This window comes from Mobula birostris, chromosome 9, assembly GCF_030028105.1.
Source record: "Mobula birostris isolate sMobBir1 chromosome 9, sMobBir1.hap1, whole genome shotgun sequence".
Taxonomy (NCBI): domain Eukaryota; kingdom Metazoa; phylum Chordata; class Chondrichthyes; order Myliobatiformes; family Myliobatidae; genus Mobula; species Mobula birostris.
The window spans coordinates 103,538,849-103,554,591 of NC_092378.1; positions in this window are offsets into that span (position 1 = coordinate 103,538,849).

A 15,743-nucleotide genomic window follows, 5' to 3' on the forward strand; every position below is an offset into this window, starting at 1 on the left:
GAATGGTTCCAAAAGACTAGAAAATTGCAAGTGTTACTCCACTCTTCATGAAGGGAGAGAGACAGAGGAAAGGAAATTACAGGCCAGTTAGTCTAACCTCAGTGGTGGGAAAGATGTTAGAGTTAATTGTTAAGGATGTGGTTTTGGGGTACTTGAAGGCACATGATAAAATAGGCCATAGTCAGCAAGGTTTCCTCAAGGGAAAATCTTGCCTGACAAATCTGTTAGAATTCTTTGTAGAAATAACAAGCAGGATAGACAAAGGAGAATCACTTGATGTTGTGTACTTGGACTTTCAGAAGGCCTTTGACAAGGTGCCACACATGAGGCTACTTAACAAACTATGAGCCCATGGTAGTACAGGAAAGATTCTAGCACAGATAAAGCAGTGGCTGATTGGCAGGAGGCAAAGAGTGGGAATAAAGGAAGACTTTTCTGATGGGCTGCCGGTGACTAGTGGTGCTCCACAGGGGTCTGTGTTGGGACTGATACTTTTTATGTTATATGTCAATGATTTGGATGATGGAATTTGAAGGATTTGCTGTAAAGTTTGCGGACAATACAAAGATAGGTGGAGAGGCAGGTAGTACTGAGGAAGTTGAGAGGCTACAGAAGGACTTGGACAAATTAGAAAAATGGGTAAAGAAGTGACAGATGGAATACAGTGTTTGGAAGTGCAGTTTGGTAGAAGAAATGAAAGGGTTGACTATTTTCTAGAAAATACAAAAATCTGAGGTGCAAAGGGATTTGGGAGTCCTTGTGCAGGATTCCCAAAAGGTTAATTTGCAGGTTGTGTCTGTGGTAAGGAAGGCAAATGTGATGTGAGCATTCATTTTAGGACAACTAGAATAGAAACAAAAGGATGTAATGTTGAGACTTTATAAAGCACTGGTGGGGCCTCACTTAGACCATTGTGACCAGTTTTGGGCCCCTTAACTTAGAAAGGACATGCTGAAACTGGAGAAGGTTCAGAAGAAGTTCACGAAAATGATTCCAGGATTAAACAGCTTGTCATATGAAGAGTGTCTGATGGCTCTGGGCCTGTATTCACTGGAATTCAGAAGAATGAGGGGTGACCTAATTGAAACCTACTGAATGGTGAAAGGCCTTGATAGAGTGGATGTAGAGAGGATGTTTCCTATGGTGGGAGAGTCTAAGACCAGAGGACACAGCCTCAGAATAGAGTGGTGTCCTTTTAGAACAGAGATGAGGAAGAATTTCTTTAGCCAGACAGTGGTGAATCTGTGGAATTCTTTGCCACAGGCAGCTGAGGAGGCCAAATCTTAATGTATATTTAAGGTGGAGGTTGATAGATTCTTGATTGGTCAGGGCATGACGGGATATAGGGAGAAGGCAGAAGATTGGGGCTGAAAGGAAAACTGGATCAGCCATGATGAAATGTCGGAGCAGGCTCAATGGGCCAAATGGCCTAATTCTGCTCCTCTGTCTTATGGTCTTATGGTCTTAAAAATTACTGCAAATTACAAACTATAAAAAAATAAAAAGAGTAAAACAAGAGGATTAGTGAGGCAGTGTCTGTGGATCATTCATAATTCTGCTGGTGAAGGGCAAGAAGCCGTTCCTAAAATGTTGATTGTGGGCCTTCAGCCTCCTGCATCTCCTCCCCAATGGATGCCACCTTCTTGAGGCATCACCTCTTGGAGATGTCCTTCATGGTAGGGACATTTGTGTCCGTGATGGAGCTGGTTGAATCTGCAACCATCTGCAGTCTCTTTCGATCCAGCACTTTGAAGGCTTTAAACCAGTGACACAACCAGTCAGAATGCTCCCCAAGGTATATCTGTTGAAATTTGCTGGAGTATTTGCTGACATACCAAATCTCCTCAAACTCCAAATGAAGTATAGCCGCTGGCCTGTCTTTGTGTTGTGCTCAGGATAGATCTCTGAGATTCTGATTCAAAGCTGTTCACCCTTTGACCACTGACCTCTCAACGGGGACTGGTGTAGTTTCACCTGACTTCCCCTTCCTGAAATTCACAATGAATTCCTTGTTCCTGCTGATGCTGAGTACGAGGTTGTTGCTGCGACACCACTCAACCATCCAATCTGTCTTCCTGCTGTTCACCTCCTCATTGCCATTTGAGACAACAGTGGCGTCATCGGTGAATTTACCGATGGCATTTGAGCTGTGCCTAGCCACACAGTCATAAGTTTAGAGAGAGTAGAGCAGTGCACTGTATTAGAATGCATTGATTTGATGATACGATGAATGTTCAGAAATATAGTCCACATGACTTTGTCAAAGGCAGGTCGTGCCTTATGAGCCTGATTGAACTTTTTGAGGATGTGACTAAACACAGTGATGAAGGTAGAGCCATAGATGTAGTGTATATGGATTTCAGCAAGGCATTTGATAAGGTATCCTATGCAAGGCTTATTGAGAAAGCAAGGAGGCATGAGATCCAAGGGGACATCGCTTTGTGGATCCAGAACTGGCTTGCCCACAGAAAGCAAAGAGTGGTTGTAGACGGGTCATATTCTGCATGGAGGTCAGTGACCAGTGGTGTGCCTCAGGGATCTGTTCTGGGACCCCTACTCTTTGTGATTTTTATAAATGACCTGGATGAGGAAGTGGAGGGATGGGTTAGTAAATTTGCTGATGACACAAAGGTTGGGGTGTTGTGGATAGTGTGGAAGGCTGTCAGAGGTTACAGCGGGACATTGATAGGATGCAAAAAGCTGGGCTGAGAAGTGGCAGATGGAGTTCAACCCAGATAAGTGTGAGGTGGTTCATTTTGGTAGGACAAATATGATGGCAGAATATAGTATTAATGGTAAGACTCTTGACAGTGTGGAGGATCAGAGGGATCTTGGGGTCAGAGTCCATCGGACACTCAAAGCTGCTACACAGGTTGACTCTGTGGTTAAGGCAGCATACAGTGCATTGGCCTTCATCAATCATGGGATTGAGTTTAAGAGCCGAGAAGTAATGTTGCAGCTATATAGGACCCTGGTCAAACCCCACTTGGAGTACTGTGCTCAGTTCTGGTTGTCTCACTACAGGAAGGACGTGGAAACCATAGGAAGAGTGCAGAGGAGATTTAAAAGGATGTTGCCTGGACTGGGGAGCATGCCTTATGAGAATAGGTTGAGTGAACTCGGCCTTTTCTCCTTGGAGCGATGGAGGATGAGAGGTGGCCTGATACAGGTGTACAGGATAATGAGAGGCATTGATCGTGTGGATAGTCAGAGGCTTTTTCCCTGGGCTGAAATGGCTACCATAAGAGGGCATAGTTTTAAGATGCTTGGAAATAGGTACAGAGGAGATGTCAGGGGTAAGTTTTTTTACGCAGAAAGTGGTGAGTGCGTGGAATGGGCTGCCAGCGGCAGTGGTGGAGGTGGAAACAATAGGGTCTTTTAAGAGACTCCTGGATAGATATATGGAGCTTAGAAAAATCGAGGACTATGGGTAAGCCTAGGTAGTTCTAAGGTAAGGACATGTTCAGCACAGCTTTGTGGGCCGAAGGGCCTGTATTTTGCCGTAGATTTTTTATGTTTCTATGTTTCTTTGATATGGTGATTTCATTTATTTGTTTGTGTCTTTAATTCATTGTACCTATTGTACATGTTATTCTGAATAATATATACATTTGAAATGGAAAAATCCACTTTGTTGCCTTGTTTCTGCTGATTTAAAATATCTAAGATATTTTCCAGCTACATTCTGTAATGTAGGGGCTGCATTGTTGTACATTCTTCAATTTAAAAAAAAAACATTATTTTTTCCGGGCTGTGTGCATTAGGCTGGCATTATATATGAACACAATGGAAAATCCACCAGAAAGTGGAACAAGTTAATCACTCAAAGGAGACTGATTGACTAAGCTGGAATGTTGTTTCTTTCACCCTCCAGCTTCTAAATCAAGCACTGGAAAACGGATTGCACCACTCGATGTGTTTTTCCTGCTCTAATTTCTATGGGTGCGTCCACATTCTGGGAATGCAATGCCTGACTGCACAGCTTGCAAATATCTGTTCATACATGTTACACATTATTCTCTTGGCAGTCAGCTTCAGCAGGAAAAGAACCAGAAGATGATCAGAAATCACAAATGAAACTCCCGACAATCCCCAAATTGTAGAAAGGAAATTAACAATTTCAGTTGGGCTGGTTCCTGGCTGTAGGAGGCTACTTCAAAGTTCATTTATTATCAAAGTATGTATACTATATACATACCTTGAGATTCATCTCCTTACAGGCAGCCACAAGAACACGGAAACCCAATAGAACCCATTAAAAAAGACAGTCACACACCCAATGTGCAGGCAAAAAAACGAGCCATGAAAACAGTAAAAGTAAGCAAATAGCATTGGGAAGGGAAGTGAGACACAGCAGCACCCAATTCAGGGGCCTGTTCGCTGAAGGCCTAGGCTCAGTTCAGCACAGGAATGAGTAATCCTCACAGAGCAGCGAGCTGAACCAGCCTGTCTGCTGTCTCTGGCCCCGGCACCCCGATCTTTTCAATCAGGCCCGGCGTTTAAATTGTCCAGACCTCAAGCTGGTCCTTGTGCTCAGACCTGGACCTTGCCGCCTCAACACGCTCTCGGACCCCGAGCCCAGCTGCCTTGATTTGACCTGTAATGGATCTTTCCAATTCGGCCCGGCACTCAAATCAATCAAACTTGCTCTCGGGCCAGGGCTCCACCTCAACTCTGCCTTGCCTCGGGTTTGCCACATCGAGTCACCTCCAAGTCCACTCCAGAAATGGCCAAACATTGGCTCATTCTCCACTCTCATGCCCGGGCCAAGCCGCCTCGACTTAGCCTGTGCACACTACACTACAACCATCTTGCACCTTCGGGACTTCAATTCACACCACAAAAATGGCAGGTCGTACGGGTTCAAATCCAAAATGGAAATTACAGGCTATTGATTGCAATTGTAGCTGAATAATCCATCTGTGCTCTTCTCTGAGCTTTCTCTGCACATCTATCTTAACATGGCATCTTAGGTCACACACTGGGAGCTAAGTTTGTCTGTGGGCAAGCAGATGACCCATCCTGTTCAAGGTATTGAGCAGGCTAGATTTATTGTTCAAAATAGACATAATAAGCCTTTAAAAATATGAAGAAATTTAATCTAAACCCACGTTAGGGACCAACAGCAAAACAAAGGTGTTGGTCCACATCCATTGGTCTCTCAACGTTGCCACGCAACTTGATAGGGTGGTTAAGAAGAGGTATGGTGTGTTGTCCTTCAGTAGTTGGAGGACTGAGTTCAAGAGCAACAAGTTAATGTTGCAACTCTATAAAGCTCTGGTTAAACCACACTTGGAGTATTGTGCTCAGTTCTGGTCATTTCATTATAGGGAGGATGTGGACACTTTAGAGAGTGGGCAGAGGAAAGTTACCAGGATGTCACCTGGTTTGGCGAAGGAGAATGAGAGGTGACTAGGTAGAGATGTACAACATGATAAGAGTCACAGACTGAGTGGATGGAAAGAGACTTTTACCCAAGCTGGAAATGGCTAATACAAGGGGGCATGATTTTAACGTGATTGGAGGAAAGGATAGCAGGGATAGGCTTTTTCCATTGAGAGTGGGGGAGATTCAACCAAAAGGACATGAGTTGAGAGTTAAAGGGCAAAAGTTTAGGGGTAACATGAGGGGGAACTTCTTTACTCAGAGAGTGGTAGCTGTGTGGAACGAGCTTCCAGCAGAAGTGGTTGAGGCAGGTTCAATATTGTCATTTAAAGTTAAATTGGATAGATATATGGACAGGAAAGGAATGGAGGGTTATGGGCTGAGTACAGGTCGATGGGGCTAGGTGAGAGTAAGTGTTCGGCACAGACTAGAAGGGCCAAGATGGCCTGTTTCTGTGCTGTAATTGTTATATGATTATATGATATCAGAGGTAGGTTTTTTACACAGAAAGTGGTGAGTGCATGGAAGGCCCTGTCAGGGGAGGTGATAAAGGAAGATATATTAGGGACGTTTAAGAGGCTCCTCGACAGGCACATGGAATGATAGAAAAATGAAGGACTATGTGGGAGGGAAGGGTCAGATTGGTCTTAGAGTTGGTTGAATGTGATGTAATAGTGAGACTTTCCCCTTATCTTAGAAAGGATGTGCTGACATTGGAGACTGTTCAAAGGGGATTCACCGCAATGATTCCAGGACTGAATGGCTTGTCATATGAAGAGCGTTTTGATGGTCTTGGGCCTGTATTCACTAGAATTCAAAAGAATGAAGAGAGACCTAATTGAAACTTATCGAATGTTGAAAGGCCTCGATAGAGTGGATGTGGAGAGGTTTCCTATGGTGAGAGAGTCTAAGACCAGAGGACACAGCCTCAGAATAGAGGGGTGTCCTTTAAGAACGGAAGTGAGGAGGAATTTCTTCAGCCAGATAATGGTGAATCTGTGGAATTCTTTGCCACAGGCAGCTGTGGAGGTCAAATCTGTATGTATATTTAAGGCAGAAGTTGATTGATATTTGATTGGTCAGGGCATGAAGGGATTCAGGGAGAAGGCAGGAGATTGGGACTGAGAGGAAAATTGGATCAGTCATGATGAAATGGCAGAGCAGACTCGATGGGCCAAATAGCCTAATTCTGTTCCTATATCTTATGGTTTTATGGTCTTAAAAGCTCAGTACAACATAATGGGCCAAAGGGCCTATACTCTGCTGTAAGGTTTTATGTTCTATGTTCCAACTCCAATGATAAACATAAGACGTATAAGAGTAACTTGGCAGTAACCCTTTTCTCATTTCTCTGAAATAATTCAGCATGTTATGTCATTTCTGAGAAACAAGATGCCTTAATTGTAGTAAGGCAGGACACAGCTGTTAAACAGAGTATAACAAGCCAAAAATACTGGCAGCCAGCCAATGTCCCACTGAAAGACAAATATTCACAACATAAACCCTAGAAACATGGTTTAGATAACATTTGAGAAGCTAAACAATGTGAAGCCAGTGTGTATGCCGTTTGTGCTAATCAGAAAGTAAGCGGTAATTTCAAATGGAGTGATCAATAATCAAGGTATTAATATTGGCTAATCAATAACTATACATATAACCAAAAGTTTCAGAAGTGCCATAAGCAAGAAGCAGCTAAAGGAGGACGGATTCTAATGAGACTCGGAACAGACTGGGACAAATAGAGTGCGTAGTGCTCTGTAAGGGCAGAGGGAAGGCTACCAACTCTACTTGTTGGTTATGTGATTAAGCAGATAAACACTGCTCCTGTGAGATTAGCTGAGGGAATTGAGAATATTTTTAAATGCATCATAATCATGTTCAAGGGAGATTTCAGAATAATATAAAGATATGAATAAACTCTTCTCGGCTTCCAGCTGGGTACGGGTATCGATTATAAGTGACGTGTCAATGACCAACTCTGCCATCTTCTTCTGGAGTCATATACACTGGAAAAGAACTAAATATAAAGATATGTTTTAGAAATTAAGGCATGAATAGTAGATTGAAGAGCAAACCGATCTCCTGTAACTCCAGACCAAACAAAGTGAACGAAAAGACCAGGTAGAAAAAGGGGAGATTGGAGTGAAGTATGAAACTAAAGGCACTGGAGGAACTCAGCAAATCAGGCTGCATCTGGAGGGTAATGTATAATCTGGATGAAACCTTGCATCAGGACAGGATAGGGTTTCGATCTGAAATGTTGACCCCCACAGATGCTGCTCAACTTGCTGAGCTCCTCCCTGCTCCTGAGTCCAGATTCTGCAATCACCAGTGTCTGCAGAGTGTAAGACTGACTTCTGTGAGGATTATTTGTGATCCCGATAGAGCAGTTGCTCATGAATCATACTTCTAGCCATCATCTCAAGGTTTGCAAGCTGAATTGTCAGAAGTGAACACCTTCTTTGGATTAGATCTGTCTCACACCCGTTCACATCATAACTTAGCCAAAGGCAGCCAATGGTATTTGATAAACAATTAATACAAGATGTTATTTGGCATAAAATCATCAGCAGATGTATTCCAGATGACTATGATTTAACATTTGTAAACATCATAAAGGAGTAAAAAACTTGAATTCTTGGAATAGTCCTTGAGAATGTCGATGTGTTCTCAGGCTGACAGAAGTGCAAAAGGAAGGGAGTTATTTATGTCTACACATCATGGAAAGCAGGCTCCAACCAATTAAGGAAAAGAGGTGGGTGACCACCAGTCCAGAAAACCACAAAATGTTCCTGAGTTGATCAAATACCATGCCAAATTTCTACCCAGCCTCGCTAGTAAGAAAGTTTTGGAGTTCAAAGTCAATTCATTATCAAAGTACATACACATATTTCACCAAATACATCGTTGAGAATCATTTTCTTGCGGACATTCACAGTAAGTACAAAGAAACAACAAAAAACAAGTAAAAGATTAAAAATAAATAAGTAAGCAACAAGTTTCAAGAACATGAGTTGAATAGTCCCTGAAAGTGAGTCCATAGGTTGTGGGAATAGTTACAGTGAATGTAAGTGCTACTGGATGATAGTAATTGAGGTAGGTTACCACGTTCTTCTTAGGCACCAGTATAATTGAAGCCTGCTTGAAGGAGGTGGGTACCTCAGACAGCCGAAGCAAGAGGTTAAAGATCTCATTGAACACTCCAGCCAGTTAATCAGCACAGGTCTTTAATATTTGGCAAGGTACTCCTTCTGGGCCAAATTCTTTCCACGGTCTCACTTTCCTGAAGACGCTCTCGTGTCGGCTTCAGAGACTGAAATCAGAGCGTCTGTGGAAGATGACTCCATGTTTTGACAGTCAAAGAGAAATTATCTGGGAGCAAAACTGCGTTCTCACCTAGGCTATTTGGTTTCATTTTGTGGGCACGGCTGTCAAGCACCCCTCAGTGTTTCAACTTTGGTCCAGGATTGCCTCTTCCATGTGAGATGGTCATACCTTGACCTCGTGTATCTTACTTGATCACCAGACCTGAACGTTACTGGTCTGGTTTCAGAAGCCAACTTTTCTTTAGTGAATTACGGTGACTAAACTTGCTGAGAAGACACACTAGTTACTGATTACAAGTCACTGGTACTGATCTGCTGTTCAAACACTGAGGACAGAGGTGATCCATCCTTCCTCCAATGACCATGACCATGGTTCCATAGCCTCCACGTCAAAATTCAACATCGACATTGAGCCAACTTCACAAAGAGGCCACGCCATACTTGGAAAGTAAAATTCCTCCTTTACAGGCAGTAGGTGATTTTCCATAAAGATGCCCAATTCTGAGGCAGGCATTAATTGAATGGACTGATTCAAACACAGTCCTGAATTGAAGATGACCTGTGTGCTAACCAAGGCTGCATTAAATGAAGATGCAAAGAGTGATAGCAAAGGAATTACAAAGCAAGAGTATGGAAGAACGCCACTCACAACACATGGGTGCAGTGGAAGAGGTTTTGTCTATTAGCCTGGTGTCAATAGAGATGAACAAGACCCAGCCTGCAGGTGTACCGTGCAGCATGGCTGCAGAACACAGCATCATAATGCACCACTCCGAGTGCGCAAGTGGGTCAGTTATTGAATATTCTGAGAAAGAATTGGATGGCTTTTTAGTATTGCCTGATAGCTGTTGAAATGGTTTGAAGCAAAGCATTTTTGTCCATGGGTTACCTCAGCGTGCACTGATAGAAGAAATAAAATTTATCTTCACCACACATTGTCTTGCAAAAGCTGTTGAAGGAAATAAGAGTCCATAGTTTGGATTGCGCCATTTGATCAAAGGAACAGAAAATACTGTTCCACTGTTTCATCATAGTGTGCCATGAGTTGCAATAATGTCTTGGAACGTCCCAGAAACAAGTTGTGAAGTGTCCTGGAACATGTACACACACACACACACACATACACACTCTTTGGTTGAGCTCTACATATGTCACGTGTCACTAAACTACAAATAGAGGCCCAATGCCGAGCCAGGTCTCAGGTGAACGGACTCAGGGATGGGAGCTCAACGTTCAGAGATATTCGATGTTCAGGAGGGATAGACATGAAGGAAGGGGAGGTGGGGTGGCGTTGCTGGTTAAAGAAGAGATTAATGCAATAGAAAGGAAGGACATAAGCCGGGTAGATGTGGAATCGATATGGGTAGAGCTGCGTAACACTAAGGGGCAGAAGACGCTGGTGGGAGTTGTGTACAGGCCACCTAACAGTAGTAGTGAGGTCAGAGATGGTATTAAACAGGAAATTAGAAATGTGTGCAATAAAGGAACAGCAGTTATAATAGGTGACTTCAATCTACATGTAGATTGGGTGAACCAAATTGGTAAGGGTGCTGAGGAAGAGGATTTCTTGGAATGTATGCGGGATGGTTTTTTGAACCAACATGTCGAGGAACCAACTAGAGAGCAGGCTATTCTGGATTGGGTTTTGAGCAATGAGGAAGGGTTAATTAGCAATCTTGTCGTGAGAGGCCCCTTGGGTGAGAGTGACCATAATATGGTAGAATTCTTCATTAAGATGACTTAGTTAATTCAGAAACAAAGGTTCTGAACTTAAAGAGGGGTAACTTTGAAGGTATGAGACGTGAATTAGCTAAGATAGACTGGCAAATGACACTTAAAGGGTTGACGGTGGATATGCAATGGCAAGCATTTAAAGATCGCATGGATGAACTACAACAATTGTTCATCCCAGTTTGGCAAAAGAATAAATCAAAGAAGGTAGTGCACCCGTGGCTGACAAGAGAAATTAGGGATAGTATCAATTCCAAAGAAGAAGCATACAAATTAGCCGGAGAAAGTGGCTCACCTGAGGACTGGGAGAAATTCAGAGTTCAGCAGAGGAGGACAAAGGGCTTAATTAGGAAGGGGAAAAAAGATTATGAGAGAAAACTGGCAGGAAACATAAAAACTGACTGTAAAAGCTTTTATAGATATGTAAAAAGGAAAAGACTGGTAAAGACAAATGTAGGTCCCCTGCAGACAGAAACAGGTGAATTGATTATGGGGAGCAAGGACATGGCAGACCAATTGAATAATTACTTTGGTTCTGTCTTCACTAAGGAGGACATAAATAATCTTCCAGAAATAGTAGGGGACAGAGGGTCCAGTGAGATGGAGGAACTGAGCGAAATACATGTTAGTAGGGAAGTGGTGTTAGGTAAATTGAAGGAATTGAAGGCAGATAAATCCCCAGGGCTAGATGGTCTGCATCCCAAGGTGCTTAAGGAAGTAGCCCAAGAAATAGTGGATGCATTAGTGATAATTTTACAAAACTCTTTAGATTCTGGACTAGTTTCTGAGGATTGGAGGGTGGCTAATGTAACTCCACTTTTTAAAAAAGGAGGGAGAGAGAAACCGGGGAATTATAGACCGGTTAGCCTAACGTCGGTGGTGGGGAAACTGCTGGAGTCAGTTATCAAGGATGTGATAACAGCACATTTGGAAAGCGGTGAAATGATCGGACAAAGTCAGCATGGATTTGTGAAAGGAAAATCATGTCCGACGAATCTCATAGAATTTTTTGAGGATGTAACTAGTAGAGTGGATAGGGGAGAACCAGTGGATGTGGTATATTTGGATTTTCAGAAGGCTTTTGACAAGGTCCCACACAGGAGATTAGTGTGCAAACTTAAAGCACACGGTATTGGGGGTAAGGTATTGGTGTGGGTGGAGAGTTGGTTAGCAGACAGGAAGCAAAGAGTGGGAATATACGGGACCTTTTCAGAATGGCAGGCGGTGACTAGTGGGGTACCGCAAGTCTCAGTGCTGGGACCCCAGTTGTTTACAATATATATTAATGACTTGGATGAGGGAATTAAATGCAGCATCTCCAAGTTTGCGGATGACACGAAGCTGGGCGGCAGTGTTAGCTGTGAGGAGGATGCTAAGATGATGCAGGGTGACTTGGATAGGTTGGGTGAGTGGGCAAATTCATGGCAGATGCAATTTAATGTGGATAAATGTGAAGTTATCCACTTTGGTGGCAAAAGTAGGAAAACAGATTATTATCTGAATGGTGGCCGATTAGGAAAAGGGGAGGCGCAATGAGACCTGGGTGTCATTATACACCAGTCATTGAAAGTGGGCATGCAGGTACAGCAGGCGGTGAAAAAGGCGAATGGTATGCTGGCATTTATAGCGAGAGGATTCGAGTACAGGAGCAGGGAGGTACTACTGCAGTTGTACAAGGCCTTGGTGAGACCACACCTGGAGTATTGTGTGCAGTTTTGGTCCCCTAATCTGAGGAAAGACATCTTTGCCATAGAGGGAGTACAAAGAAGGTTCACCAGATTGATTCCTGGGATGACAGGACTTTCATATGAAGAAAGACTGGATGAACTGGGCTTGTACTCGTTGGAATTTAGAAGATTGAGGGGGGATCTGATTGAAACATATAAGATCCTAAAGGGATTGGACAGGCTAGATGCAGGAAGATTGTTCCTGATGTTGGGGAAGTCCAGAACGAGGGGCCACAGTTTGAGGATAGAGGGGAAGCCTTTTAGGACCGAGATTAGGAAAAACTTCTTCACACAAAGAGTGGTGAATCTGTGGAATTCTCTGCCATAGGAAACAGTTGAGGCCAGTTCATTGGCTATATTTAAGAGGGAGTTAGATATGGCCCTTGTGGCTACGGGGGTCAGGGTGTATGGAGGGAAGGCTGGGGCGGGGTTCTGAGTTGGATGATCAGCCATGATCATAATAAATGGCGGTGCAGGCTTGAGGGGCCGAATGGCCTACTCCTGTACCTATTTTCTATGTTTCTATGTTTCTATTTAGACATCGATTACGTTTCAGCCTCTACGCTCTGGAATGGACTTGGTTAAAGGTAGAAACCAGCTGAGCACATGTACCTCATGCCATTTCCATCCCTGCATCCCCCAGTCAGGCAGATTGGAGCAAAACCATGCAGACCCTCAACACAAAAACACACACGTGTACACACAAGTATAGATGACACATAGACAAACATAAACACAGAGACAAAGACAAAGCTGCAGACACACAAACATGGGCTCACAGATACAAACACACACAAGCATAAACATAAAAGCATACCCATGTACACACACACACACACACACACACACACACACACGCATATTCAAGTTTAATTGTGAATCAGCCATAATGAATGTTCATGAGTACAGCCAAACAAGTTACCACGGGGTCAAGGAGCTAAAACACATTACCAACAGTCACACGCAAGAACACATTCACGGAATAAAAGAGTACCAACGCCCCCACCCCCACCCCCGCGACACTGCAGCCTGATGCCCAGTCCTCGTACATACAAGCCAACAAACTCATTTAGAATATCAGAAATGTACAAAGACACAGAATACATCGTCCGAAACCCCCAGCGCACCGAGGCCATCTGTCGAGCTGCCCCAATGCCCACTAGGAGAATACCACAGCTCAGAGGCCAGTCCTCGCATACACAGGCACAGATAGAATATTAGTAGAAAGACAGCGACACAGAATGTGGATGTATATAGCCCACCGAGATCACCTCTCCACCGGCCCCATTGCCCGCTAGGCAATACCGAGGCTTAGTCCTCCCATATACAAGCAGATATAAAATATTAGTAAGAACACAAACAGCCACACACACATATGCATATACACAAAGATGTATACTCACACAGATGCTCAAATACAAGCACACATACTCACTAATGCACATAGACATACACAGCACACACACACGGGCACACGTCATTACTCAATAGAACCGCACGTCAGGAACCCAGCACCACTACAACAGATTGATCTATAAGGAGCAGTGGGCAGTGGAACTGGCACCGCACACCTCAGCTGACCCGGGACCAATCCTGCTTTTGGGTGCTGTGCGGAGTTTCGACACGATCTCCCTGTGACCAGATAGGTTAATTGTTCACTGTATACTGCCCCTGCCGTGGTAGACTCTGATGAGAGTTGGTGGGAATGTGGGAAGAATAGGTGACAAGGAAAAGAGAATGGTTTATCTGTGAGCTGACATGAATCTGATGGGCAGACTGGCCACATTTGTGTCATTAGAAAATATGGGAAGTGTGGAAAATCAGGGGTGATTTTCAGAGTGATAGGGGCATCACTGCCTATAGAATGAGGCAAGATCACTCCAGTGCAACCCCCAGACACATATCAGCCCTTTGGCAGTTGAAGGCAGTTCAGGTTAATAATCTATTTTCTGAATTACGTGTGAATGACTGGGTGTGTCTGCGAAAAACCATATCACTCGATACTTCATCAGAGCTTACCTTCTACTTCAGCAGTGGGTGAAATTCCTGGAGCAGTAAAAGTGAGCTGCGTCTCATTAACCTGTTCACCAATTAGACAAACTTGATCCTTGTTAAATATTAATTTATATTGCAAGTATTTGAATGATTGCAAAAAACAAACTGCTGGAAGAAGTCAGCAGGTCGAGCAGAATCTTTGGAGGAAGAGAGGTAGAGTCATAAAGTCGTAGAATTTGGAATGAAGGTCTTCAGCCCAACTGGTCCATTCCAATCAAAATTCCCACAATGTGCCCATGTTCAGACCATATTCTTCTAACCCCTTTCTACAAGGACCAGGGCAATAGTTCCTGATGGTGCCTGACCTGGCGAGCTTCTCCAGCAGTTTGCTATTTGCTCCGGATTCCAGCATCTGCAGTTGCTTGTACTTCCGTGTTACCGAGTGACCAGGTCATGCAGATGCACTGGGTTCGTGAAGTTCACTATTGCTCCTGTTTACGCAGACTGTGCCTTTAGTGAAGAAGAATGTCACAAGATGACTCAAGGGGGTGTCATCAGATAAAATCAGAAGAGTCGACATGGGAGAATTGGGGAGCAGATGAATAATTCACGATCAAATGCTAGGGTTTCAAATGAGGGATGCAACTGATGTCAGGGTGGGTGCCACGTTGAGAGAGGAGGAATCCAACTAGAGATTGCAACAGACGTCTGGAGTAGTGCGTACAGTTCTGGTCGCCCCACCATTGGAAGGATGTTGAGGCTTTGGAGAGGGTGCAGAAGAGGTTTACAAGGATGCTGTCTGGCTTAGAGGGCGTGTGCTATCACAAGAGGCTGGATAAACTTGGGTTGTTTTCTCTGGAGCTGAGGGGAGATCTGATAGAGGTTTACAAGATGATGAGGGCAGAGAGCATCTGTTTCCCAGGGTAGAAGGTGCGAGTGGAATCAGAGGGTTAAGTTTTTTACTCAGAGTGGTGTGCGCTGCCTGGTATGGTGGTCGAGGTAAAACATTAGAGGGGTTGGAGGCGTTTGGATAGGCACATGGATGCGAGGAAGATGGAGGGATATGGACATGGTGTAGGTAGGAGCGATTCGTGTTTGGGTGTTTTTGATTTGCTTGTTAGCTGGGTCAGCACAACATTGTGGGCCGAATGGCCTGCTCCTGTGCCGTGCTGTTCTGTGCTTGTTCTACATCACTGACTTCTGTTTCAACACAACTCAGATCGATGGGAAGTAGTTAGCACTGCTACAAAGCTCCATGATCAATCCTGGCCTCGGGTGGTGTTTGTGTAGAGTTTGCACGTTCTCCTGTGACCGACCACGTGGGCTTCCTCTGGGTGTTACCATTCCCTCCTCCCCACACCACAAAAGACAGCAATTTGGCCCCAGTATAGATAGGTGGCAAGAGAATGGTGGGCGAGTGGGAGGAAATGGGCTGGCTGGGATTCCTCTGTGAGGCAATGGAATTCATGGGATTGCTCTGAGATCTGGCACATACTCAATGGGCCGAACCATCTTCAGTGTTGTGTAAATAAGGGAATTGTGATTGTGAATAGCAAGGCGCTATACGGGAGCGGTGTAT